Source organism: Triturus cristatus, chromosome 12, assembly GCF_964204655.1.
Source record: "Triturus cristatus chromosome 12, aTriCri1.1, whole genome shotgun sequence".
Classification (NCBI taxonomy): Eukaryota; Metazoa; Chordata; class Amphibia; order Caudata; family Salamandridae; genus Triturus; species Triturus cristatus.
Window position 1 is genome coordinate 789,712,701 of NC_140595.1, and position 26,920 is coordinate 789,739,620.

Sequence of the window (26,920 nt, forward strand, 5' to 3'; positions counted from 1 at the left end):
CTCGTGAAGACATTTGGTCACACTGAAAAATATTTGAACATCAATAGAGCTGTAACAGCTGATGGGATAAAAAGGGGATGTCAAACTTCTGTAGCATTCCTAAGCCAGGATGTGCATTGTGCCCCCTACTCTACTAACAAGTCTTTGTGCCCCTCACTTTATTCCCCCACCCTTCTTGTATTGTACTGTGTCCCATTACTTAGTAGCTAGGGTTGCACATGACATAAAACCACACTCACGACCCATGGCCCATTCACAGAGGCCGTGTTCCATAGTGAACGTTATATTAAACCCATACTCTGTTTCGTACAGTATTCTCAGACGTTGAAGAGGGTTTATTCTGGTGATCGTGGGGAACCACTTGTGTGATTGCAGAACTGAGTAACCATCATATCAGCCCCCCCCCCTCCTGCACAGAGATCTTCGAGCCCAACCATCTAACAGCATTTACAAATAAAAGATCTTCATGTCTACACACTTTTAAACTAACTTTTAGAGTGTCAAAGTGTTTTGCGGGGGCAGAGGAGCTATACAAATGACTTTCACGACAAGATGGCTTGCAGGCACCGCCCAGTGCATGCTCCCACTGCTTCTTTTCAAAGCTTGTCTGGAATTTTTACGGAAAGTGTTACTTGAGCTGGATATTGGTTAATGAACACCAATGTGTAGTTCGCTCACTTATGGGAAGGAACCTCCTTCTTATCTGGCAGTGGAATTAAAGGGAACTGGCCCAATCACAAAACACACTTTAATGAAGTGCTGAAGGAATGCCAAAACTGCAACCAGGGCACAGGCAAGTTGTAATGCAAGTAGTTCACGAAAGCTGGCGAGCGGCCCAGGCGCACTGTCAGACATGGAGGGTGCACAGCTCTGCTGTTTACAGGCACAGGCTTGGGAAGCCCAGATACTGCAGAGCGCTCAAGCCACAGAGTAACCCCAGGCTGTGCAACAGGCATGCCTAGTGTACATGTAATACTGTTACACAGGGGAGCTGATCAGTAGACCTTGTCTAAGATGCATGTGGGTAGGCATGGACAGATTTAGTGCTGAGAATCACCAGCAGCAGTACTGATATGGACCAGAGTAACACTTTAGCAAATCTGCTGCTGTGAAGCAGGCATGTGCATTAGCAAGTCCGGGCTATGCAAGCAAGCATCAACGTGTGCTGTGAAGCAGGCATTTGTATAAGCAAGTCCGGGACTATGTAAGCAAGCATCAACATGCTCCGTTCTAGTGCTCTGAAGCAGGCATGTCAGTGTGCAGCTTCAGTACTGTGAAGCATCAGGGGTATGCGTGCACAGGAAGAAGGAACTGGTGCTTGGAAGCTGTGTGATATGATGCAGGCTTGCTAAGGATGCAGGTGTTATCACAAAGAAGACAGGCTTCGACTGAAGCTCTGGGGCCATGAAACAGGCATGCTGTGTGGTAGCTCCGTCGCTGTGGAGTAGTTATGCTGGTGGAGTAACTCTGTGACAGTGACGCAAGAGATACCTGGGCAACAGTTATGGTTACGTGAAGCAGGCATGTCCGTGGTGCTTCTCTGGTGCTATGAAGCAGGCATGCCCTCTGTGCTTCTCTGAAGCAGGCATGCCCGCTGTACTTGTCTGTTGCTATGAAGCAGGCATGCCAAAGGAGTTTCTCTGGTATTGCGCTGCAAGCTGTACCGGGGAAGTAGCCCTGATGTGGAGAAACAGACACGTCTTGGCAAGTGCTCTTGGACCAGGCAGACCCCACGAGCAGACCGAAGGGGAAACAGGGCCTACGAGGCAGCCCTGGTGCTGGTGAAGCAGGAATGCACAGGGGGCGGGGAGGACAAGCCTGACTCTGAAATGCAGTTATGCATGTGAGAAGCTCTGGTGATAGAGAGCAGGCGTTTGGAGGATAGGACTAGTGTGCAGCAGGCATGCCTCACAAGTAGCACTGACGCTACGAAACGAGCTTACCTTGGTGCTCTTATAGTGATGTGAAGGCGCGTAGCAAGCATTGCTATGGAGCTATGAAGCAGGCACCACCAATGAGAAGTTCCTGAAATGTGAAGCAGGCATGCTTCTCATTGGAATAGCTCTGAGGGCTGAAACAATTAAATGCGAGTCCTATGACGTGGCTGCCATTGTCCTGGCTGCTTGAAAACCGAAAGTGCCCATGGCGTGCTGAGTGTAAGCAAAGCGCTTCGTGGCGCCAGAAAGAAACGGGATGGGTTAAAAAAATGAATGGCGCATGGCGTGCAGAATGTTAGTAAAGCACATCATGCTTGCAGGAAGAGAAACTCACTGAAGAAAATAGTGCTTATTAGACTAAATAACATGTACTGTGTAAGAAACCAAGTAAAGGGGCCAGTAGCCATGGGAGGTTACAAATGAAGACATGGCCGTACTATGGAGGGACTAATAACAAGCCTATTTAGGAATCAGAAGACGGCATTTAGGAAGGACAAAGATACAAGCCGATGAAAAATATGAGCGGGGGAGTGGGCGGGGCTTCTCTCCTGTACTGAACTACCACAGATCATCCCCAGAACAGCGCTTGTGCGCTGGCTCAGGCTCAACCTAAAAAGTACATCATCAGGATATATTTTACCCAGTGACTTCTACTAAAACATGGGCAATTTCAAGCCAGAGACTGCCAAATTAAAAGAGTCTATGTTTAAAAAAATAAAAAACAGAAGCCTCCCGTCAGAATGTGGTCGATTGGCATGTATGGAGTTAGTCCATGCCTTTCTCTATGGTCACTTTCTGCAGCCATCAGCATGTCCCTCGATCAGTATACACTTACTCCCTCAGCACCTGCTACCCCACCTGTAGAGGTAGTCTGTGTACTTCCAGCCTGCATATAATTAATGCATATCTCATTCTTTAATCCCTTTCTGCAGCTATCGGCGTGTCCATTACTCAATAGAAGCACTCCCCTGAGTCCCTGCTGTCTTCCTGAATCAGGGACTCTGGACTAAGGTCACACATCCTCATGCCATGACCTCCATTGAGTTAGTTCTTGCATATCTAAATCTGTTGAAATTTTCTGTACACCTCATTCCATGACCTCTATTGAGTTAGTTCATGCGTATCTAAATATGTGGAACTTTTCTGTACACCTCATTCTCTCCCTAACTGGTACACACTGCCTCAGACGCTGTTCGAGTACGGGAGCCTGTGCCCTACTGCCTTGAGTCTACATTGGGTTTATTCACGCATATTTGAGTTTGTTACCTTGTGGTCAGCAGACCTCGGGCTGTAAGCTTTTTGGGGTTACTGAATCGTGTTCTTCACCAAAAGAAGCTCATTAACGTATTTAGTTACAAGATAAAGGGGTTATCCCAGACAAGTCACTAGGACCTGGGTAAGGTACGGTACAAGAAAAAATGGCCCCAGTGGACACAAGTTTGAGAAAAGATATATAAACATTAACAACACCTGTTAAAGCAATTACAAGCGATATTATTTATGTTGAACACATTTTATTCATGTGCAACATGGAATCTCATGTTCACAGATGTACCAATCGTTAAATTTAAATTATATAGAGGTGCCACAGCAGGGAGGGAGGGGTAAGTACAGCAATATGCAGATGTGAGGGTAAGTGAGAGAAGGAGGGCAGTGAACAATATATACATCTAAATCATGAAAAAAGTCAATCCAGCCGTATCCAAGGCTTCACCAATTTATAACACCAGAATGTCAGAACTGATGGGGGGACACGGTGAATCTATCACGGTTGTCCACAAAGGTAAACACAAAATATAGCCGTCGATGTTTCAACCCTGGGATTGCGTGTAGGCAATTGAAGTCCGTACAGTAGGGTCTTCATCAGGACTAAGAGGGGGACACCTACAAACAATCAAAGGGACCTTAATTATGTACAGGTGTTGGAACAACAATGAAAATGTAAAGGACTGCATAAATATAGGCATACAAATTACCCAGTGCCACCGGTACACGCGGTGGAGCGATAGATGAAGATGGGCCTTCCGGCTCCTGTCAGAAAGGGACGTGATATAGGCTGAAAAAACAAATGTGTAAATATCAGCACCTAAAACGTGTGGGGCATATGAAGAAACAATATGAGTCTTCCAAAGACAGGCCACAGTACCAGTGAACAATCACTTATTTGATTTAAATCCAGTCTCTCTTCTGTTTATCTTGGGCTTGAGAAATCAAAAGCTCCATGTATCTACACTAAACATGGAAGGATTAACTAATAACAACCCACACCACCGAAGGATAGGCTAAGACAAACTATGCGATATAACCCTCATGTGAGGAGAAGGCAAACATACCTCGTTCCTTAAAGCGCGTCCCTGTCACAGTAAAGTAAACGGAGCACTGAGCTGGCGCTGTATAAATACTAGGGGTGGGCGGAATTTGCGAAAGCGACTTTCGCAAATTATCGCAAAAATGTTAAAAATCTCCGCAAACACGCGGAAATATCGCGAAGATGCGGACGTTTTTTTCCCGCCCGTTCGCGGTATTTTCTGCGTGGTCGCGGCTCGCCAACTTACCCATGCGGTTGCTCGCGGGCGCGGCCATCTTGTTTTCACTCTTCTCGCGGTGAATGATCGCGAGAAGAAAGACGTGATCGCGTGACGCATGACGTTACTGCGGGCGCGAACTGTCGCGTGACAGCGCAAATGGCTACCAACAATCCAACATCTCGTGGAGAACGCGACCGGATCGGGAAAACTTGTTGGCGAACGCGGGGATTCAGGTAAGGCGATCGCGCGCGAGAATGTATTATTTTACAGCGCGAGCAAGAACCAAATTATCGCTAAGCTGCGGAATGCGGAAATTTTGACATTTTCGCGCTCTCCGCGGAACGCGAAAATGTCAAATTAGCGCAATTTCCGCGAGCGGAACGGAAATTTAGCCCAGGCCTAATAAATACTAGCTCTGTAGGCCGAGAAACATGCTATGCTCGAGTGAGCAGCAGCTGAGTGCTGATCGTACTTCATAGCGGGGGAAGCCCTGAGGCCATGGAGCAAACACCGGCAGCTGAACGGAAAGATACAGCTTGTCACGGCTGTGCTCAGGAAGAGAAGAATTTCACAGTGCAATGAAATTAGGCATAATGCAAAGTCCGGCAGCTGATCGGGAAGGTACAGCATGTCACGGCTTTGCTCAGAAGGGAAAATTACCTTCAGGGTGAAAAGAAAGGGGTGGACTGCAATATTAAAATAATGGCATTTGTCACCACTCCCTTAACAGTACATTAGAAGACAACGAGGCGTACAGGCGATGACATTCACCAACATAGGATAAATAACAAGCATTGAAAATGCAATAGGTTGCGCCTTTGATTAAGTTAAAGCAATTTGCTTTGCTAATGGCATTGTATAGCATTGTATAGCAAAGCAAATGGCTTTAACTGAATGAAAGGCGAGACCTATTGCATTTTTAATGTTTGTTTTCCTTATGATTTTTTTTCAATACATGTATATGGTGACTGTTCAAACTTTACATGACTCCGCCCCTCATGACTCCACCACTTTTCATATGACACACTGCATGGGTTCCCGGGTATTTTTTATTTTTTTGCAATTCCAGCACTGAACCCAGCACAGCTTGTCATGCCTTCAATAAATCGTCGCGACTGGAGTAGGTGATACTAACGCCTGTTATTGTAATAATGTGGTGTCTAGCTGTGAACCACCATGTCTCTGGCAGCAAGCACTAAATAAAACGAAATTTGAGATCTGTGCCCTTACCTGAGAGCAGATTGCCTCAGTGTCCATCCGTGCGGCCGCTTGTAAAGCTCTCCTGGGTGACGCTATAGTCTCTTGATGCTGTGGGGGGTCTAGGTGGCCCCAAGGTGCACGGCGTGCACGTGTCCACATCTGTCCAAGATGCGAACACTGCCGCTGACCGCGGCCCCCGCAGGGGGCCACTCGGCGGTCGGCGCCTTAGTGGCCCCGGGGCCCCGGTCACCCCTCCCCACTCCATACTTCGGGGGGGGCGGGGGCAGGGTTCCTGATCGTGCCCCCCTCCGTGTAGGGGGCCGGAAGTGACGCGAAAGGCGCGTCACTTCCGGGCCCAGGTGTGAGGGGAAGGCTATTTAGCCTTCCCCCACCCTCACTGGCGACCTCTTTGTCGCCCACCTCGCCTGCCCTTACCTCGTCAGCATCGGTCCGCCGTTCGCGCCTCCTCGTGCTCCGCCGGCCCCCACGGCTTTGCGTTCGTCGCCTCCACGCTTTCTGGTGAGTCTTGCTGCACCCGCTCCGCCCCGGCCCTGTCCCTGGGCAGTACCAGGTCGACGGGGCCCTGTGGCGAGGATTGCCACGGGCGGAGGGGAGGCAAGATTGGGGGCTGGGGAGGCGGGGGTTTGGGCAAAAGAGCGCGATGCTTTATCTTTCCTGGACCGTTGCGGGGTTTGGGGAGCGCGGCCCGCGCAGGGGCCAGTTTCCGTGCCACGAGTGGCGAGATCGGCATTGGGTGCCGATTAGAGAGCTCCACGGCCTGCCTACTCCTGGGCATCGGGCATCGCTGTTGCAGAGAACTCGAGGGCAGCAGTGCAGGACCCGGGGCGGTTTAGCGCACTTTTTAGAGCATGGTGCTACTAGCGCATGGTTAAGGGGAGAGAATGTGGTCCGTCGGCCGCGCCGCCGCCCCTAGTGCGCAGTGCAGGATCGGGGGCGGGTTAGCGCACTTTGCGAGAGCATGGTGCCACTAACGCAAAGGTGAAGGGGAGAGAATGTGGTCCGTCGGCTGCGCCGGCGCCTCTGGTGCAGGAAACCAGGGTTCGAGCTCCAGGTCACACATCTTGTGTTTCTGGGCAAATCACTTATCTCCCCGTGCCTGTAGGTGTAATGTAAAGCGCTACAATATCTTTCGAGTGCGCGGTATATAAATACGCAGCAATAATAATTTGGCAAGTACGTTCCCCGGGTTTGGCCGCATCTTTGGGGCATGCCATGTGTAGCGCTCGGAGCGTCGGGACATCGGGCTCCACATCCGGGTTTTCCTGGGCAAATCACTTATCTCCTGATCTCCCTGTGCCTGAATGTGTAATGTAAAGCGCTCCAATATCTTTCGAGTGCGCGCTATATAAATACGCAGCAAATAAAGAATTTGGCAAGTTTGCTTCCCGTGGGGCCGCATCTTTGGGGCATGCTATGTGTAGCGCTCTCGGAGCGTCGGGTCATCGTGTTCCACATCCGGGTTTTCCTTCATGCTATGTTTAGCGCTCTCGGAGCGTCGGGACATCGTGCTCAACATTCGGGCTTTCCTGGGCGAATCATTTATCCTGGGCACATCACTTATCTCCTGATCTCCCCGTGCCTGAATGTGTAATGTAAAGCGCTCCAATATCTTTCAAGCCGCGCTATACAAATACGCAGCAAATAAATGATTGTGCAATTTCAATTGCCGTTGGGCCACATCTTTGGGGCGTGCACTGTGTAGCGTCTCGGAGGGTCGGGACGTCGTGCTCCACATCCGGGTTTTGCCTGGGTGGATCACTTAATCTCCCCGTGCGCAAATGCAACCGGTGCTCATTAAAGCGCCGTCATTTATGTCGCGCGGTGCTAACCTGCATGGGAAGCGTTAGGTAAATGTTTAAAGTCCGTCGCGCAGTACGCAACGTTAATGCAGGCAAGGGCTAAGTGGACGTGTAAAGCGCAACTATACATTCGCGCTGTACGCTCCGACAACAATAATTAGGTATCGCGACGGGCGCTCGATTTTAGCGCCGTCACACCTTCGCGCCAGTCAAACCTAATTTTAATTAGCCAAAAAATATTGCGCAATGGTAAGTCTGGTGCCTACGGTCATAAATGGTCTCACATGACAGGTTTTCGAGTCCTGGGAACGCTGTCAAAGTGTCATAAAGTGGCGAAATTTCGGGTTTGAGGGGGCACCGTTGCATCTGGCCGGGGGGGCGATGGCTAAATGTGTAACGTAAAATCAGGGTGTGGCGCAGGCGCGCACCAGTCGCCGTGGTTGGGGTGGGGGGTAGAGGCGAGCGAGGTGGGCATTGTAAGAAGTGTTATGTATGACCACCCGTTAGGCTCTCGTCTCTGTGCTCCAGATCTACCCCCCCCCAAAGGGCGGGCTGCGAGCCGCGGGTCGCGTCGTCATCCTGGGCAAAGCATTTATTCCCCGTGCCTCGAGTTGGGTCCGGGTGTAGGGACTGTAGCTCCAATGGCAGAACATCTGCTTAGCAGGCGGCAGGTAGCGGGATCGGTGCCCGCATGCCCCCAATATTAAAAGTGGATCCCCTTGGTTTCAGTCACTAACTAACCACAACGCAGATTGCGGACTGGTGGCGGCGCGGCCGCCCAGGGGGCGCGAACGCAGGTGGGAGCATCGTGGCTGCGTCCACATCCTGTGATAAGGGGCAAATCACTTATTTTCCCCGGGTAAGGTGTCCCATACACCCGGGCGACCTCGCGTGATGATTACCAAAGCAAATAATTACTAGTTGAGCATAGTGGCGCGTCTAGCACCTGTTACCCCGTCCCTGAATGATTAATGTACAGACGGTGACAATGCAGACAATTGTGTGACACGATAGGGAGCTCCAGCTCCATCTGCATACGTGGTGCTAGGGGAAGCGCTCCAAATCGGTCGCGCTGGATAGATGGTGCCATTATAGAGCCCTCTCTTTAAGGAGAGGCTGCGTGCTCTGCTGCCACTGCATAGGGCATGGCTCCCTCCCTGGTTAGGATGGCTCGGCATTACGTCTATTAGGCTTGCCAATTCCTCGCTGATTGAGCAGTTTTAGTTTGAAAACTAAAGGTGCAAAGTGTTGTGTGGTGCCAAGTTAAGGCGCTCCAAAAATTGAACATCACGGAATCTCCTTGACGGTGGTGTGGTCCGTCGGCTGCGCTACCGCCATTGGTGCGGGAATAGTTCTGCAGATAGCTCAGTTTGGTAGAGCGGGAAACACTTAATTGCAACGTCGTGGGTTTCAATTCACCGTCGTGGGTTTGATCCACGCAGTAGGCGCGAGGACTCATTGGCAGGTTTCGAGCCTCGTAGTCGCGTCCATTCCTGTGATTTTGGGCAAATCACTTATCCTCCCGTGCCTGAATCGGAAATGTACAGACGGTGCTATTTAAGGCGGGAGCTATAGCGCGGTGTAAAGGATCAATTACCGTCCGGCAGGGCGCACATTTTAGTGATCGCGGGTCCGTCGGCCTTTCGCCCGCGGGGCATACTTTGCAATGGCGGTCGCCCTCGCGAGCGAAGTAAATTAAAGGGGGTGCGGACGGCTTGAAGCCGCATACCCTGTGCCGTGGGAGCCGGTAGGAGTCTAGCGTGGGTTCACAGCCCCAATGCACCAGCACTGCAAGGCTGGGAGCTGCCTGGGTCCCCGCTCATCGCGGAAAGTGCAACCCCGGTGGCTCTCCCTGGTTAAGGTTAAGGTTATCGCCCCCCCTCCCGTCGGCTACGCTGCCGTTGAGGGTGGGGGGGGGCATGCAGTGGGCTGCGTGCGGCAGGCGCAATGGACCTGGCACGGGGATCGTTTAGTATGACACGAATCTTGTAAGCCCCGTGCTTGAATGTGTAATGTAAATAAGGTGCTCAGGTAAAGCGCTCCAACACCTTCAGGTCAGTTCGCGCTATATAATTCTGCAACATGTATTGCTGACTTCCTATATGGCAGATAAATGACACAAGTGCGTGCACTGTTCACATACGCGATTATGGGCATTAATAAAACCCCCGCACCTCAATGGAAAATCGGGTGCGGTGCTCGCGTGATCCGGTTTTGGGGATCGGGTAATATAATACGAATTTCTTAAGCACCCCCTGCGTGAGGATGTAATGTAAATACGGTGCTCATGTAAAGTGCTCCAAATGCCTTATTGTCGAGTTCGCACTATATAATATGCATCATGTAATTCCAGGCTTCCGATGAGGCAGCTACATGATACCAGTACATGCACTGTTCACATCAGGCGATTACGGGTATTACTAATCCCCCCACGCACCTCAAGGCTTAATCTGGTGCGGTGCTCGCGTGACCTGGAATGGGGATCGTGTTCTATGGTACGTATCTCTCACGCCCCCCGTACCTGTATTTGTAACGTAAAGACATTACTCATGTGAAGCGGTGCAATACCTTTGGCGTCTGGTTCGCGCAAATACAATATGCAACGTGTATGTGCTGGCTTGCTATAAGGCAGATACTTGATACAAGTGCAGGCATAGTTCGCAAGTTTTGCTCCAATACCTTCGGGTCGATTTCACGCTAGATAAATATGCAGCATGTATTGCTGGTTTCCTATAATGCAGACACATGATACAAGTGCACGTATTATTCACAGGAATTGCTTGTGCCCACATTCGCGCGCAGTAAATGAATACGGGCATTACGACACCCCCTGCACCCGAATAGGTTATTCAGTCGGTGCTTGTGTCCGGTGCTCGATTAATTTCGCGCACATTACGGTTTGAGCTAATCACTAATCGACCGTGCCCGAGTACGTATGTTAATACCTATGGCTCATGTACTGCACTCCAACACCTTCGGGCGGGTCACGCTGGGACTCTGGGAAGATAATTTAATATCCACGTGCCCGATGATGCATGTATATACAGTGCTCATGAACGGCGCGCGATTACCTTCGGATCGAGTTCACGCTGGGTTGCGATGCTAGGTAAATCAATGAATATCACCGTGCCCGAATATGTATGCGAGCTGCTGGACCTGGTATGCCTGGGTTCCCGAGGGTGGTGGACCTGGCGGCTCATGATCTCACTCCCGTGCCCGAATATGTGTGTAAATATGTTGCTCATGCACAGCGTTGCCATAACTTCGGGTCGAGTTCGCGCGTCATAAAAGTGCTACTTACAGCAAGGGTCGCGCAGTCCGATCCCGACCACACGTGACCACGTGTCGCTCGTCTCCAACCTTTTGCTGAAAGGGGGCTTGGGTCGTTTGTCATTGTTGTTTGGCCTCGACACCCACCCCCCATTCCTTACGGCCTCGCCCTCCCAGGTGCATCAGTCCTTGGGCAGGGCGGACCATGGGGAGATAGTCCTAACGTAGAACGGTCATTGCCATGTTAGTGGCAGTTACACACGGGTCGCTGCCGACAGTCTAAAAGAGGTATGCTTAAGCCTGCAACTCGGCCCCGCCAACATGCTTATGTGGGCAGCCTTCAACGGTCACTGATATGGGGAACTCACACATATCTAACTGTAACCTAGACACCCGGGTGGGTGCCTAGTCGGGCAGGGCTACGCAACCAAGATAGAATGGTAGTTATTATCTAATGCTAAAGGAAGTCTGGTTTGAGCCACTAGATGGGTTAGATATGGGTGCAGCTCAGTGCCCCAATCGCATTGAATACGGGGACGCACTGACTTAGCGGCAAAGAATAAGTGGTCACCACATAGCGCATCACTAGGGCTTAAATCACGGCACAAGGTTACCAGCGTGATTGTCCAAGTGGTTGCGGGTGCGCCGCTCGCGAGCGGATGGCAACCCGTGGTTTACCTCTGTCTCAAATCGACCGATAGTTCATGGTTAAGCCGATTAGCCTGCAGAACACTGAGCGGGGCACCATAACCAAGAGTTAGGCATGCAGGAGGAGTAGCTGAAGGAACCATATAGGAATAGGTCCAGATGTACTTTGGGGGGCATTCCCATGCAACCAAAGACAGATTTCGGGTTGCTTCGATGAAGACCTTCCACCCGGTTTGTGGGTGGTATAGTTGTTATATAGCAAGTGTGCGGTCGTTCAAAGTTTGGTAAAGACCACGTAGAGCCCCAGGGCGTCAGGGCTTTATTGACCGTGCAGCATTCGCAACGTTCAGAATAAGGGCCGGTATTTGCACCAAAGTTTCCGGTTGGTTCCCACAGACTTGTCTGCCCCCAAGGTTATTCTCTAGGGGTAGAACTTGAGACTAAGGGGGCATTGCCTGCTTCGGCGGCACAAATAAGCGATAGCTACACCGGGATGGAGTTACCATACAGGTCCTGCCACCACTGGGTTCCCCCCAGGCGATGGGATCAATTTAGGTGGGACCTCGAAGTCTACTTTTCCTGGGAAGCTTCCAGCGGTAGGGCATTTAGCAACAGATAAGGTACCAGCGTGCGCACTGGGTCAGCAGCACCGTGCCCGGGGAGCACGCGCGTTGCCCTAACTCGGAGGCCCACCCAGAAGGGGGCCCGAGTAGCAAAACAGGTGAATAGGCTCCAGAGGCGGGCCTCCGGCCGTCAGCTGGGTGAAATCACCATCATTTGGAGATAGGCCCAGGTAAAATAGTGCTTTTCATAATGCCTAGAGGACCATTGCGGCTGGTGGCATTCTCCACCGGAATCACTGGTCGCGTACTGCAGCTGCGGAGACTGGGATCCTGGTTACGGACACTTTTACCGTTCTCAGGGGGCGCCGCCAGCCAGCATATGGGGGCTGCTGTCCCAATAACTGGGGTGTCAGCGGGGCAAACACAAGGGGACATTATGGCAATAGAACATTGGTCACGCCCAGGGTGCACTGAATCTCTACTTCAACGGAGCAGGAATTTGGCACCGCTGGGGATGCTCTGGGTTGTGGTGGGGGGCACCCCCCGCCACCCTCCTTCTGAGGAGCATGATGGGAAGGGCGTAGCAGGACTTAGTCAATCCTCAACGCGTGAACTTTACTGTCAGCGCGCAATGTTTAAGCTGGATAGATTCCCGAAGCTGGTACGCCTAGGGGGTTACATCACTGAGGGATCTGTAGGGGCATAATTCCCATAAGGAATAGGGGATGGTGCCCATGGTCACGCGCTGGCAGCGAGGAGCTCTCCTGTGCCCCGGGTTTAGCAATCAGAGGGGCTGGCCAAAGGTTAAGTAAACCCCTTCTCGCCTTCATAGCCTAAGAGGGCAGGCCCATAATTGTGAAGAGGGTAACCTGCCCGCATGGGGGGCGAATAGTTCTTGGCACATCTCCCCAGGCCCAATGGGTCCTTTATTTCAGCAGACCCTATTCCGATTAGGATAGCGTCTCGGGCCTTGGGGGCCTTGATGGGGCCATCTACAACACCAGGAGCTATAGCTCACTGGTAAGTCTTGGGTTCGAGTCCCGTAAACGCTGTCAAAGTGTCAGAAGTTGGCAAATTTCAAACTCTTCAACAACCTGGAGCCATAGCTCAATGGTAGGTCTTGTGCCTACGGTTGTAATGGTCTCACAGGACAAGGGTTCGAGTCCAGGAAACGCTGTCAAAGTGTCATAAGGTGGCAAAACTTCAGAATCATCTTTTGGCCTGTGGATATAAGGGATCTCACAAGGTTTGAGTCCCGCTAGCGCTGTCACACTGTCATGAAGTGGCAGAATTTCAAACTCTCCCTTCTGCTAGGACGGTTCCCTTCCAGCTAGTCGCAGGAAGCCCTAGATAGGAGAGGTGGCAGGTAAGACTATAGCGGGTTGGTGGGGGGCCCTGGCTGCGACGGTTAGCCGCCTCCAGGGCTGTGGCGGAGTTACAGGGCGATCTGGAAGCAGGCCGGTACAAAGGGTACCTCTGCGCGGCACCACGTGGTGCCTGAGCCAAAACGAGGAGCCTCCAGAGAGGTCCCGGAAGCCGGTCGGCGCCCCGCTAGGCCTGTGGGCGGTTGTGGGCCTGAACAACCGGGGGTTTGCTATGCGACGCTCCGCCCCGAGAGGGGGGGTGTGAGTAGAATCTCAACGGCACGTGATCGAAAAAGAATCACTTGGGGGGCAGCACCTGCGGGTCGTTCCCGTGCTGCCCGGCTCATCAGGCGGGGCAGGTGAAGTAGATGGCCGCCTGCCCTTGGATCGCCCGTAAGATAACCCACCTATTACATATCCTGGAAATTATGTAATAAATCCTGCAGCATTTGTTACCCATCTACAACTGTTTCTTGTGTCTTCTTTGGGTAACCTAATTTGGGGGAGGGGGGTAAGCGGGGTGCCCCTGGGGGTACTATGCCGCTGACCGCGGCCCCCGCAGGGGGCCACTCGGCGGTCGGCGCCTTAGTGGCCCCGGGGCCCCGGTCACCCCTCCCCACTCCATACTTCGGGGGGGGCGGGGGCAGGGTTCCTGATCGTGCCCCCCTCCGTGTAGGGGGCCGGAAGTGACGCGAAAGGCGCGTCACTTCCGGGCCCAGGTGTGAGGGGAAGGCTATTTAGCCTTCCCCCACCCTCACTGGCGACCTCTTTGTCGCCCACCTCGCCCTTTTACCCTCCCTACCGCTTACCCGGCGTGGTGTGGTGGGGTGGGGTTTTTGGCTGAACGTTTTAATGTTTTTCTTTTCGTTGCAGGCGGAGTTACAGGGCGATCTGGAAGCAGGCCGGTACAAAGGGTACCTCTGCGCGGCACCACGTGGTGCCTGAGCCAAAACGAGGAGCCTCCAGAGAGGTCCCGGAAGCCGGTCGGCGCCCCGCTAGGCCTGTGGGCGGTTGTGGGCCTGAACAACCGGGGGTTTGCTATGCGACGCTCCGCCCCGAGAGGGGGGGTGTGAGTAGAATCTCAACGGCACGTGATCGAAAAAGAATCACTTGGGGGGCAGCACCTGCGGGTCGTTCCCGTGCTGCCCGGCTCATCAGGCGGGGCAGGTGAAGTAGATGGCCGCCTGCCCTTGGATCGCCCGTAAGATAACCCACCTATTACATATCCTGGAAATTATGTAATAAATCCTGCAGCATTTGTTACCCATCTACAACTGTTTCTTGTGTCTTCTTTGGGTAACCTAATTTGGGGGAGGGGGGTAAGCGGGGTGCCCCTGGGGGTACTATGTGACTCCCGAGCAGGATGCTCTGTGGAATCAGATGTCACCCTCGAGCATTCCAGCGGTCTGTCCCGTTCACTGCTTGGACCCTGAGCCTCCCAGGAGCCCAGGGATGTGACAAGCGCCAGTAGACGGGGGGCAAAGAGCAGCGTGCACCACGGGAGCAGGACTCTGCTACCGGCCGGGGGGGGGGGGGGGGGGCGAGGAGTTCTGGGCACATCCCCGGTCATCCCTCAGAACTGGGAGAGCTTTCTAAGGAGGGCTGCTTTCAAGAGCACAAAGTACATCCGCCCCTCTCGTGGAGCCCTGCAGCCCCTCGGACCCAGAGCAAGCTCTGCCAGGACGTCCCTCTGAAGTTCAGAAGGACCTGCGCCGCCGCCATCAGCCCTGCACGCCTCCTGGAAAGCACTGTGTTTCCATTTCAAATCCGTTGCCTCCTGTAACAAAACGCTCTAGTGACACATACTTCAAGGCCACCCGAAGAGACTGCTCCAGGCTTACCTAAAAACAAACACATCAGGGACAACAAAGAAGTGCGCACTGCAGGGTTAATGTCTTCAGCTCAAGTCAGAGGCTGCGCTAAACGCACGGTACTGTTACCAAGTTTCTTAAACTCTTTAAACAATAACTAAGCGTGCCTGTGAGTTACCAGTCACCCACACACTGGAACGCGTACATTCCTGAATCCTGAAGTGCACTGTGCTGTGGAGCTCCGCCCTTGCCTTCTCCCCATTGGTTAAAACCTGACACATCTCTCGAGTTGTAAACGGGTCGGCCAGCCTGTGTTTTCAAATTGAGCCTATGCACTGCCGGGATATGTAGTGAGCTCTACTCTGCCCAGGTCAAACTCTACACCCTTTTGAACACACCGTGAAACAAACAATAACACAAAAAGAACCAATATGAAGTGATTGAAAATGCTTGGTCTCCTATACTTCTTTTGCCAGAGCTTGAAATGTTTGGCTGCTTTTCTCTCAGCGGAAAACTATTAAAAACTCAATGTCCCAGAATCCCTAGCAGCTATTCCTATTGCATCCCTCCCAGATTTGCTCAGAGTAACTGTTGCCAGAGGGGCACTTCAGAAACTTTCAATGCTTGGTAAATACCGGGGCTGCTATTAGGTAGCAACCTGCCTCATACAGAGGCACCATGGATATTTAGTTTATGCATCGTTTCAAGGAAGAAACCACCAGCAAAATGGGGGTGAAGCCAGCAACCGGGCCAAATATGGTGAACATCCCCTCAGAGGGAGCCTAGGAGAGCAGGGCTCGTTCTGTCCTGTCTCCGACTGTGATGGCTGACTCGTGCTTGAGCGATGTGGTTCTACGGGTGTCTGTGGAGTCACTGCAGGTGGTACCCGGGTTGATGGCGCTTGTTTCACTTAGAGAGAGTTGGGACCAAAAGACGTTTCCCTCAGCCTAGGTGGGGTGCAGGAAGACAACATCCCGCCAGAATAGCATACCTTGCCTTCCAATACCATCAACCGGAAACTATAGAATAAGCTAAAATGTAGGTGAAATACCTTGTGTCATTCTGAGATCATATCTTGTTGCAACAGCACAAGACAAGTGCCTGAAAGGTTCATCTGATCCCCTGGACTCCAGCGCACACCTCTGTAAGAGTGAAACACGTTCCAGCAGATCTCTGTGGAGGGTGGAAAGAGAAACAGAGATCGCGAAGAGTTCTTGTCCAAGATCACTCTGCCGGTTTGACAGGCGCTGTGATCTCTTGGCCCTATTAAAACTATACCTGCGCCCCCAGTGCCTGGTCGTAACATCCAAAACCCCCACCTCCTCCTTGTGAGTACTCCTATCTTCACCCATTGTACTGCTGCTGTGTCGATGTCCAGAGCACTTGTGAAACTAGCCCCGCCCCTGGTGGCAACATCAGTAGCCCCAGTACACCCCCCAGAGGACCCCCCCCTCGCCTGTACTCACTGTGAGCCTCCTGAGCACCTATGACACTAGCCCCGTACCCAGTGCCCGGTGGTAGCATCGGCCGCCCCTCTCCCTACCGAGGTCCTCCCCCCCTCGCCTGTACTGATTGTGCCGCTGTTGTGCCGACCTCCTGAGCGCTATCCCTACTGTTCGCCGGCCTCTTGCGGAACAGGTCTGCTAACATATACATATGGAGGCTGCCAAACCGAGCGTGGTGTCTTTCTTCGGATGCGGGGGACGGTGGTGAGGGCGAGGTCGGCAGAGCTGGCGGTTCGGGGTGTAGAAGGTGAGTCGTCTGTTGAGGTATGCCGGTCCAGTGTTGTGGAGTGCCTTGTGTGCGTGGGTGAGGAGCTTGAAGGTGATCCTCTTGTTATCGGGAAGCCAGTGCAGGTTTCTCAGGTGAAGTGTGATGTGGCTGTGACGAGGGATGTCGAGGATCAGGTGTGCCTAGGCGTTCTGTATGCGTTGTAGTCGTTTCAGGAGTTTGGCCGAGGCTCCAGCGTAGATGGTGTTTCCATAGTCCAGCCTGCTGCTGACGAGGGCCTGGGTGACCGTTTTTCTTGTCTCGTGGGGATCCACCTGTAGATCTTGCGGAGTATGCGGAGGGGGTTGAAGCAGGAGGATGAGACGGCGTTGACTTGCTTGGCCATGGAGAGTGTTGAGTCGAGGATGAACCCCAGGTTGTGTGCGTGGTCGGTGGGTGTTAGTGCTGCTCCCAGTGCGGTCGGCCACCAGGAGTTGTCCCAGGCTGAGGGGGTGGAGCCGAGGATGAGGACCTCTGTTTTGTCCGAGTTCAGCTTCAGACAGCTGTTCTTCATCCAGTCGGCGACGGCTTTCATTCCTTCGCGGAGGTTGGTTTTGGAGGTGAGGGGGTGGCCCCCTCCCAGATTCGCCTTAACTCGGGGCACTCCCAAATCATATGATAGAAGGTAGCTGGTTGTTGGCAGCCCTTAAGGCAAAGTGTGTCTAGTCTGACTCCTATCTTTACCAAGGTGACTCCTGTCATGGAAGATCTATGTAAAATTCGGAGTTGTATCAATCTGAAGCGGGGGGTGATTGCTGCTTCTTTGGCGGACATTAATGCCGTTTGCAAGTCTTCATCGTCAATGGGCCCCATGTCTCCCTGCCATTTCTCTCTAAGTTTGTGGAATGTGTCAGGTAAATTATTGCAGAGATTTTTGTAGGTTAGTGATATGGCTTTTGAATGTAACGGCCCATCAAGCAGTCGATCTTCCAGCGGTGATGACCCCGGTATGTCTGTGAGATCTGGTGGGGCCGTGGTGAGGTCATGCCTAACTTGTAGATATCTGAATATTTCCCCTTGGGCCATGTCATATTTTTCCCTCAATTCTTCGAACCTGAGGATTGACCTTTTTTTTATTAAATCCCTGACCGTTGAAATCCCTATTATATCCCATTTTATCGAAGCCAGGTTGGTGACACAGGAGTCCCAATCTCTGGGTATACCACAGGGGTGTGGCTTTTGTAATTATATTCGACCATGCCAATCGGGAGTTTGCCTGATGCCAAATTTTGACAGTGTGTGGGCCTAAAATATCGTTTTCTACCTGCTTTTGAGTATAGTGTGCCCAAGTATCCTGATCGTCCAGTCTGATATCTGTCCAATAAATAAGCATGGTCAATAGGGGAGCGATACATCCAGTGGTTTATTACTACTAATTGCGACTCCCAATAATAGAGCCCAAGATTCCGGAGGGGCAATTCCCCCAACTTTTTCATTGCTATACGTGGAGCGTCCGGACTTCAATCTCTACTCCCGAGAAGTAGGTATCGGGAGCCCGGTGTGGGCAATTTTCCAGGATGGAAATAAAGCGTGGGAGAGCCAACATTTTAAAAAGGCCCACTAACGAAAGAGGTCGAGAAATTCAGTGTTTTACGTCCGCTCGCAACCTGGCCAACGGTGGTGCCAGGTTATGGTCATAAAAAAGGGTGGGATTTGAGGTGATATATATTTCCAAATACCGGAAGCCATCTGTGGTACTTCCACATTGCAACCCGTAGGAAGTCGCGGGACCGGATCCCGGAGCACAAACAACACCTACTTACTCCAATTAATGACGTATCCAGAATATTTCCCATGTATAGATCTATATGGAGAGGCAAGGTAGAGCAGGATATCATCCGCATAGAGAGATGTACGTCGTCATGATCCTCTGCCCATTTCAAGCCTCTTACCATTACATCTCTCCGCACCCAAGCGGCCACGGTTCCAACATAAGGGAAAAGATCAGCGGGGACAGAGGGCACCCTTGTCGAGTTCCCCTTTTTAGCATAAATATACACGATGTACAGTTGTTGACTCGGACTTGACCCTTTATATCTGTATAGAGCAATTGCACCCATCCCAAAAATTTCGGGCCAAAGCCCATCTTTTTCAAGACTTCGAATAGGTATGGCCACTCAATAGAGTCAAAAGCCATAGATGCATCTAAGGACAGCACTACTGCATCTTTTTCCAGATATTCTCGCTGTGCCAGTACGTTGTGAAGACGTCGAATGTTAAGTGCCGTATTCCTTCCTGGCATAAAGCCAGATTGGTCTGGGTGGACCAAGGAGGAGATTACCGTGACCAATCGTGAGGCAAGTACTTTCGCTAGGCTTCTGTAGTGATTAACGATATCGCCCTGTAAGAACTGCAGTTCTCAGCAGGCTTCCCCGGCTTCCGAAGTACAACTATGGACGCCAGGCGTTGTTCTTCCGGCAGAATCCCTTGCTCATAGCTTTCGTTATACATAGCTCGTAGGTGTGGTGTCACCTGGGGGGCTACCACTTTTAAAAATTCAATGGAAGTCCCGTTGGGCCCCATGGCCTTTTCCGATTGGATATTACCAATCGCCTTTTGGATCTCCTCGTCAGTCAAGTCCTCATCAAGGGTGTCTTTGTCGGTCACAGAGAGGGTTGGTATGTCACTATCAGATAGGAACTGGCGGGAGTCTTCCTCCGTATATGTACTGGAGGAGGAATCTATTTGTTCTAAATGGTTCACGAAGGCTTCTGCTATGTCCCTAGGGTGTGTGGCGGGTGTGCCCATCATACAAGATAATTCGGGGTACCCATCTTTCACTTTGGTCACGTTTCTCTAACCAGGCCAGGGTTTTCCCAGCCCTGTCCCCAGTTCATATACTCTGTGTTGGGTATGAAGGAGTTTGGCCATCATCTGTTCCCTAATTTTAATTTTGTAGTCCTCCCGTTTAAGTGTGAGGCGGTGGAGAACGTCATCAGTTGGCGTGGTGATGCTATCAATTTCCAATTGCTGGAGTTCACTTTCTATCTGGACTAATTGGTGTTTGTACTTAATATAGCCGGCCTGGAGTGACTGTGCCTGCCCTTTCAGGGCCACCTTGAATGCTTCCCATATGGTCACAGGCAAATACACAGAAACTACATATTCTTTAAAGTAGTTAATGGTCTGTGTGTACACTTCTTTTTTAATATCAGGGATTTTTAAAAGCCAGGGATTTATGGTGATCGTGGTCCGTGGCTGTTGTTCCCAGTGTGCAAATTCAACACTAAATGGGGAGTGATCAGAGATGCCCCTCGGGAGGGCATGGGGATTGCGGAAATTGCCAATATTAGTTGTATGAGTTTGAAAGTAGTCAATTCGGGAAGAACTTGTGTGCATTGGAGAAGTAGGTGTATTGGGCCTCATCAGGCTGCAGTGTACGCCACACATCTGTCAGACCCATGGCTTTGGTAAATTCGTCCATTAACACATTTGGTCTCGCCCCTATCCGTCGCGGGTGTCTATCCGTTAGGTCATTCATAGTCATAATCTCCTCCCAGAATTAACGGACCTAATGGATGGTCTGTTAGTATCTTGCCCAGGTCTGCCAGTGCCTCCTTGCCCAGTGCTGGTGGTATGTATACTGAAATAACATTTAGTGCCTGCCCCTCCCATTGTGCCTCCCGGACTGCAAATCTACCCCCCCCAGATCTGCCCACTTACACTTCACTATAAGTGATAAGTTCTTTTTAGCTATGATACACGTCCCCCTAGGTCCTGAGGTGTAGTCCGCGTGTACTAGGAGTTTGTATCCCCACCTTGTAAGGGCCTTGCTATTATTCCCCACCATGTGTGTCTCCTGTAATAACACAACATCCGGTGCTTGACGCTTTAGATATTGTTGCACTATACCTCGTTTAAGTTTGTCACCCATCCCATTCACGTTCCAGGGAAGCACTGAGAGTGACTTTTCCATACTACCCCCCATCATCAGAAATGCAGACCAGCAAGCGGCAATATGTTAAAATTACCCTGGGCTCAGCAGCTTCAGCCTGTAGAACTGGCGTGCCGTGATCCCGTTATACTATGCAGGCATTTACTCTCATCTCATTCCAAGTTACATTTGACTCCTCCTTGCAACTGCTATCAGCTGCGGAACATGCATGTGACAGTATGTGATCAATGATTAGTACATTCAACAAACTTTGAAATAACCAACTCCCAACCCCCCCACCCTATCTGCCTCCCTGCCCGTGGATTTAAAACTACTCACTCCCCAACTAGGCAGAGTGCCTCTTTCCCCCAAAAAATACTGAAAGGTGCTGGCTGGCAGTCCTCCCATCCTCGCTCGTATCTATTTCCCTACATTTCAAATGTGTAGACTTCTAGCCCAGTACATAAGAAGTCAATATATCCCTACCCATTACAAAGCCGTAATCTCAGTCCTGACTTGAGCCTGCATTCGGCTCACATTTAAGTAACTCTTTTAGGAACCATCTCACCCAGTGTTCAGTCCTCTTGTCTGTGTATCATTCGGGGCAGTTCAACCTTAGATAGATTCTCCTCAGCGATGCGTCGTCTTTCCCTCTGCTGTTGGTGTGGATTCACTTCCCAGCTGTGTCCCATTATTAGCTCTGTGATCCCAGTCCTCCATTTCGATCCCTGTGTTGGCCTCCCGCTCGGCGCCAGCCTTCGAGCCATTCCCATGTGTCCTCTGGTGAGGTAAAAAAAAACATTTTGCCCTCTGATTTCACTTTCGGCGGAAACAACATTGCGTACTTAACCTCACGATCTCTGAGCTCCTTTTTAACAGCCTGAAAGCTACACCGTTGGGCTTGGACCTTGGCCGTAAAATCCGGAAAAAACGTGATCACGTTGTTGTCCCATTTGAGTGGGGGATTGGATCGTGCCGCTTTAAGAATGGTCTCCCTGTTTCTGTAGTTAAAAACTCAGGCGATAAGTGGCCACGGGGGAGCCCCTGGCTTTGGGCGACCCCCTGGCACTCGATGGGCTCTTTCAATGGAACAATAGCTTGATAATCTCTTGGGTTGCAGGTGGTTTAAGATCAAGTCTTCAACGTACAGGTCAACTGCCAGCCCCTCTGCCCACTCAGGTATGCCCAGGATACGTATATTGTTCCTTCGGGCTCTCCCTTCATACTCATCCAGCTGTTTCGCCATCTGGGCTTGTTTGTTTTGAAGTTCGGCCACTTGTGTCCGGAGTTGGGATGTATCGGCTTGTAGTATAGTTGTGACTTCTTTAAGGTCTGTTACTTCTTCGTCCATTTTGCGGAAGTCGTCTCGTATGAGGGATACCGCAATAGTGACTGAGTCCAGGAAGTACGCACTCCACCAATGGCTTCCATGATGTTGTGGAGTGTGGGATCGCTTTGTGGCTTTGGAACATTTGGTGTGTCTGGCGCCTGTATCTGCGATGAATCACGCTCTTCCCCGGCTTTATTCCAGGCAAATTTAGCCAGTCTGTTGTGTGCATTGCTTTTTGTTCCTTTGCCTGTTGCCATGTCTATGTTGCTAGCGCGTAACAATCGACGGCTTGTCCCTGAACCAGACTCGGTACTCGCCGCCGCCTGCCTGGCGAGGATGACAGTCTCACCAGCGGCCGGACGGTTTTTCCTAGGTCTGGTCTCTTGTGGCCCACACTTTTCAGGCGTCGCCGCCCCTCACCCATAGGTATGTAGTCTTCTTGCAGTCCTAGTTACTTCTGCCAGTGCGTGGGGAGTGGTGTCTGCCAGCAAGGGCCTTGATCACCCTCAGAATCAGCCCCAATGTTCCTATTCTCAGAGTAGTTTGCACTAGTGCGGCCACAGTCGGGAACCGCCTCGTTCCCAGGGCCTTAGGCGCAGGCCTCTATTGCATTCACCCCTCAGCACCGTGGTCTTCCACCATCGATAACTTGTATTATGGCCTCTAGGCGGGTAATGAGCCGTTTGTATGTCCAAGTGAAGAGGTGTGCTCTCTGTGCCCAGTCCGTAGTATCCCAGGATATGCCTGCCCCTCGCCGCCACACTATCTCACTGCGGGGCCGCCTCTTCCCACATAAATTACCCCGGAGTCGTCCAGGTCCATGAAATCACCCTTTGCTGCAGCGAGGGACTGAGTTATGGCCGCTCATTCACAACCGCCTCTTACAGCGGTGCAGGTCTCAGAAACGCGCGCATGATCAGGTCTATTAGGCCTCTGGAGCCGGGGCCTCGATTTACATTGCCGCCGCTTCTCACCTCTGGCGCCGCACCCTCGTGGTCCCCATGGAGCGGGAGGCACCGTCTCGCTCCACAATCGGATGAGTGGAGTGCACCTCGCACAGCGGAGAGCCCATCCCAATGAGGCAGGGAGCAGGTGCTCTTTACACTGACCTCAGGGCTGCCGATGTGGATCCCGGCTCCGCCATGTTGTCCGCTCGTTTCTCGGCCGCTCAACGTCTCCAGTCGTCTTGCTGTTTTCGGAACCTCGGGGCAGGATTTTTGGTGGCAGTAGACCGCAGGACCTAGAGACCTTCAGAGTTACAGGTCAGTTTCTTTAATTAGGCCAGGATGTTGGAGGATAAGTGGCGAGGGTACGGGAGCCTCGCTAACACGCCGCCATTCTCATCGGCTGCTAGCCACGACCCCCCACTTGCTGATCTTGACTCCTTGTTCCCAAAGAAATCCTCAAGTGGATTCTGTATTCCAGGTTTTCTTCTATCCTCTGAAGTCCTCGTCCAGCCTCTGACTTTTTCCTCCTGAGAAGGTGGCAGCTTATAAATGTCACTTGCCTACCACATATTCCAGTTTGTGGTGACATCATAGCTTCCAGTAACAGTAGAAGACCCGGACCAGATTATGGGTAAGCATTCAGGCCTGAGCAGGTTGTGACAGCAAAATATTTTCTGATGGTTTCCAGCAAGGATTCTGTAATAGACCTGCCCTCTGCCCTTCACGAGCAAACCCTTTAATTGGGACCAGTTAAGTGCGAGAATGTGGCCATTCGCCAAGCAACCTATTTCAGATCTTTAGATCATCCTTCTATCAGTCCTTTATCTTCTAAGTATTTTAGAGATCGTTTGAAATTAAAGGAGTTTTTTGCCTGGCCTGGTGGTTTATTTTTCCTTTTGACTTGGATAATTTCCTGCTAACAGATCTAAAGTAGGGTGTCAGATTGTTCCTTGACCAATTCAGCTCAGACTTGGGAAAATTCCTTAGTTGTGACCTTAAATCCTTGTTTGAACAATTACCCCAATATCTTGGCAAACTTCAAGAAGATGATTGAGAGTCCTGACTGTAAAGCTTCCACTGAGGGCGTCTTGTGAGGGATATCCAAGGAAATTCTGATGTACTGTCCTATTGTACACACGTTTGTGAGATTGCTGCTGAAACCACTTGGGTAGAACAAACTCAGATGACCTTATGCCAAAGGGGGTTAAAAGGGGAGTTACAAGATGAGTTGGCAAGAGTCCCCAGAGCTTCCACATTTGTTGAACTTCTGTGTCAAGTCCTCCTGCTTGAACGTAGACTGGAAGGAAGGAGAATGGAAAAACTGAGAACACAGTTTCATTTCTATTTCTATTCCCTGAGGATTTAGGTGGACTAAGTCAATTACTTAGTATAGTAATCCTTCACCTGATTTGCCTGGCAAACCAATGCATGTTGGGTCTGCTAGATGGTAATTGTCTTATGCCAGGAGGGATGGAAGGTGTAAGTGACATTTGTTTGTCTATTATGGAAGCTCATAACACTTGCTGTGAAACTGTACTGTTCGACCATCCAGGCCAAAGGGAAAACACCAGAATCAGTCCTTTGTGAAGGAGAAAAGTTGGAAGAGTCTACTCACCCTTAAGTTTGCAACTACTCTGCTGGATCCACTTCAGACTTGTTCAATTTAGATTTCATCCTTCAGGTCCATTCTGGTCAGTCTCTTTGTTCCTGCCCTGTAGATTCCGGTGCCTCCAGCATGTATATGGACTGGAGCTGTAACTAGAGACTCCAATTTTCTGTCGGGCGGAATCATCTGCAGATCACATACAATCAATCAACAGATCTCTTGACTTCGGAGTCTTGTGACCTCCATCGCGGGTGCACATTTAGGCCCCGATTACGAGTTTGGCTGTGCTGCCCTGGGTTCACTGTGCCACCAAATCTGTGATGAGGCTGTGCACCAGATTAGGAGTTTGCTCTTGTCTGGGGGCCTTTTTTTGGGCCTTCCAACAGTGGTGCCTTTTAAAAACAGGCACCACAATGGGAACGCCAAAAACAGTTCCTGAACGGCATAGACTGGACAGTCCGTGCTGGGCAGGAACTAGTATGCATGCACACAGGGAGGTACATGTTGTGCCCCACCTGTGTGCATTCACAGGGCGTGAGGCACAAGGGGGCCATGTAGGGCCCCCTTTGTTTCCTCACTGCCAGGGTTTAGATGGAGAAGGAAGCACCAGTTAAACCCTGGCAGAGAGGAACCTCCTAATATGCTTGAAGGGATCGTGGCAGTCCCGCCAAGCATATGGATGCTTCCTGACCACCGCAACACTGCAGTTTCCTGGGGGCTTTAGCTATCCCACCACCCATCTCATAATAGAGTGATGGGGATATCGCTAACGCCGGGCCCCCTCGAGTCTGGCAGTCCGTGGACTGTCATACTCATAATCAGCCCCTAAGTGTCTTACAGTAATCAAAAGAAGATGGTGGCTTATAATCTAATCACATCTCCAAACTATGCCACAGTGCTTCGGATTCCCTAGCGAGAACAACACAAACCCTATGTCAATTGGGAGACCAGAGTTGTGCCTCTGTAATCACAATTCTGCATAAATGATTGTCATTTGGATGGGAATTATTGGCCTCCCGTGGTACTAGAGCTTTCTGAAGACCAGTCTCAAGCTACTATTCATGCCTTTCAGACTGCAACCAATGCGGCTTGCGAAGCACTTTCTTTTAGTTTCTACCTCCCCCACCAGCACTCTTTTAAGGGCATTCTTCTGTACAGACCACCAGGACCCACCGGGGAACACGTTTCTAATGTCATTGGAACCCTGTTAGAGGATGGGCTTTGCTCTGAGTCATTCATTATTCTTGGGGACTTCAATTTTCATTTAGAAGCATCTGCTGACCCTGACACAACCGCTCTTCTCGATGTGATGAGTAGCGTTGATTTAAGGCAACATGTAGAATTGATTTAAGGCAACATGTAGAAGGTCCCACCCATGTTGCAGGGCATACCCTGGATGGGATTTTCTCCAACCATCCACGGCTAACATGTACAGGGTTGCTGCCACTTGCTTGGACAGATCATGTAGCAATTCATTTCGAGTTGGTCCTTCCTGATCAACACGATAGCACAGTGGCCTCTAATAGTCCGACAGAATTAAGAGCATGGAATAAAATTAAGGGCACAGACTTAGAAGACTTTCTTTTGGCAACAGCTTGTTCATTGCCCACAAAAGTTGAGGAGGCTACCATCTGTTAAACAAAGTGGATAGAGACAGCTTGTAAAAAATTAGCCCCTATGATAATTCAGTTTCCTAAACGTTCCAACCAACAGCCCTGGTACTCTGATGAACTAAGGAAACAAAAACTAGCTTGTAAGCGTCTAGAACGCAACTGGTGGAGAGAATACAATGAAGCAGAGAAAGGACCCTACAAACAAATTCTTACGTTCTATAAAAGGTTCTTATTTAATAGTAAAAGAGCTTTTTTCGTGAACCAAATTATACTGGCTAAATCTTCAATCAAAGAACTCTTTAGGACCATAAACAGATTGGCTGCCCCCGGTCCACCTAAAATTCAGAGCAGCCAAGAGCTATGTGAGGAAATCGCCACTTTCTTTTTGCAAATGGTGCAGCTTATTTTCTCATCTTTTAGTTCCTCCCGGCTGGTCCAACTTTGGGGTCCAATTCAGCAATTGACCTACCGCCTACTCTGGACAAGTTCTCCCCTCTGACCACTGGAGATACCATAAACCTCCTCGCCCCTTATAGATCAGGCTCTCCTTATGACTATGACCCCTGTCCAGTCTCTCTGATCAAACTAGCCCCCAAACCTATTGCCATCTCACTTACTTCCTTATTTAATGCCATGTTC

General features: G+C 50.9%; 1 long non-coding RNA gene across 1 annotated transcript; it reads right to left on the reverse strand.

The window, feature by feature from the left end:
- Positions 1-3,505: 3,505 nt before the first annotated feature.
- On the reverse strand, positions 3,506-5,832 carry LOC146782855 (uncharacterized). Its single transcript, XR_014972355.1, has 3 exons — positions 5,696-5,832; positions 3,914-3,993; positions 3,506-3,821 (listed from the first exon to the last, which is right to left on the reverse strand). It is a non-coding gene; the product is annotated as an uncharacterized LOC146782855 (long non-coding RNA).
- Positions 5,833-26,920: the final 21,088 nt, after the last annotated feature.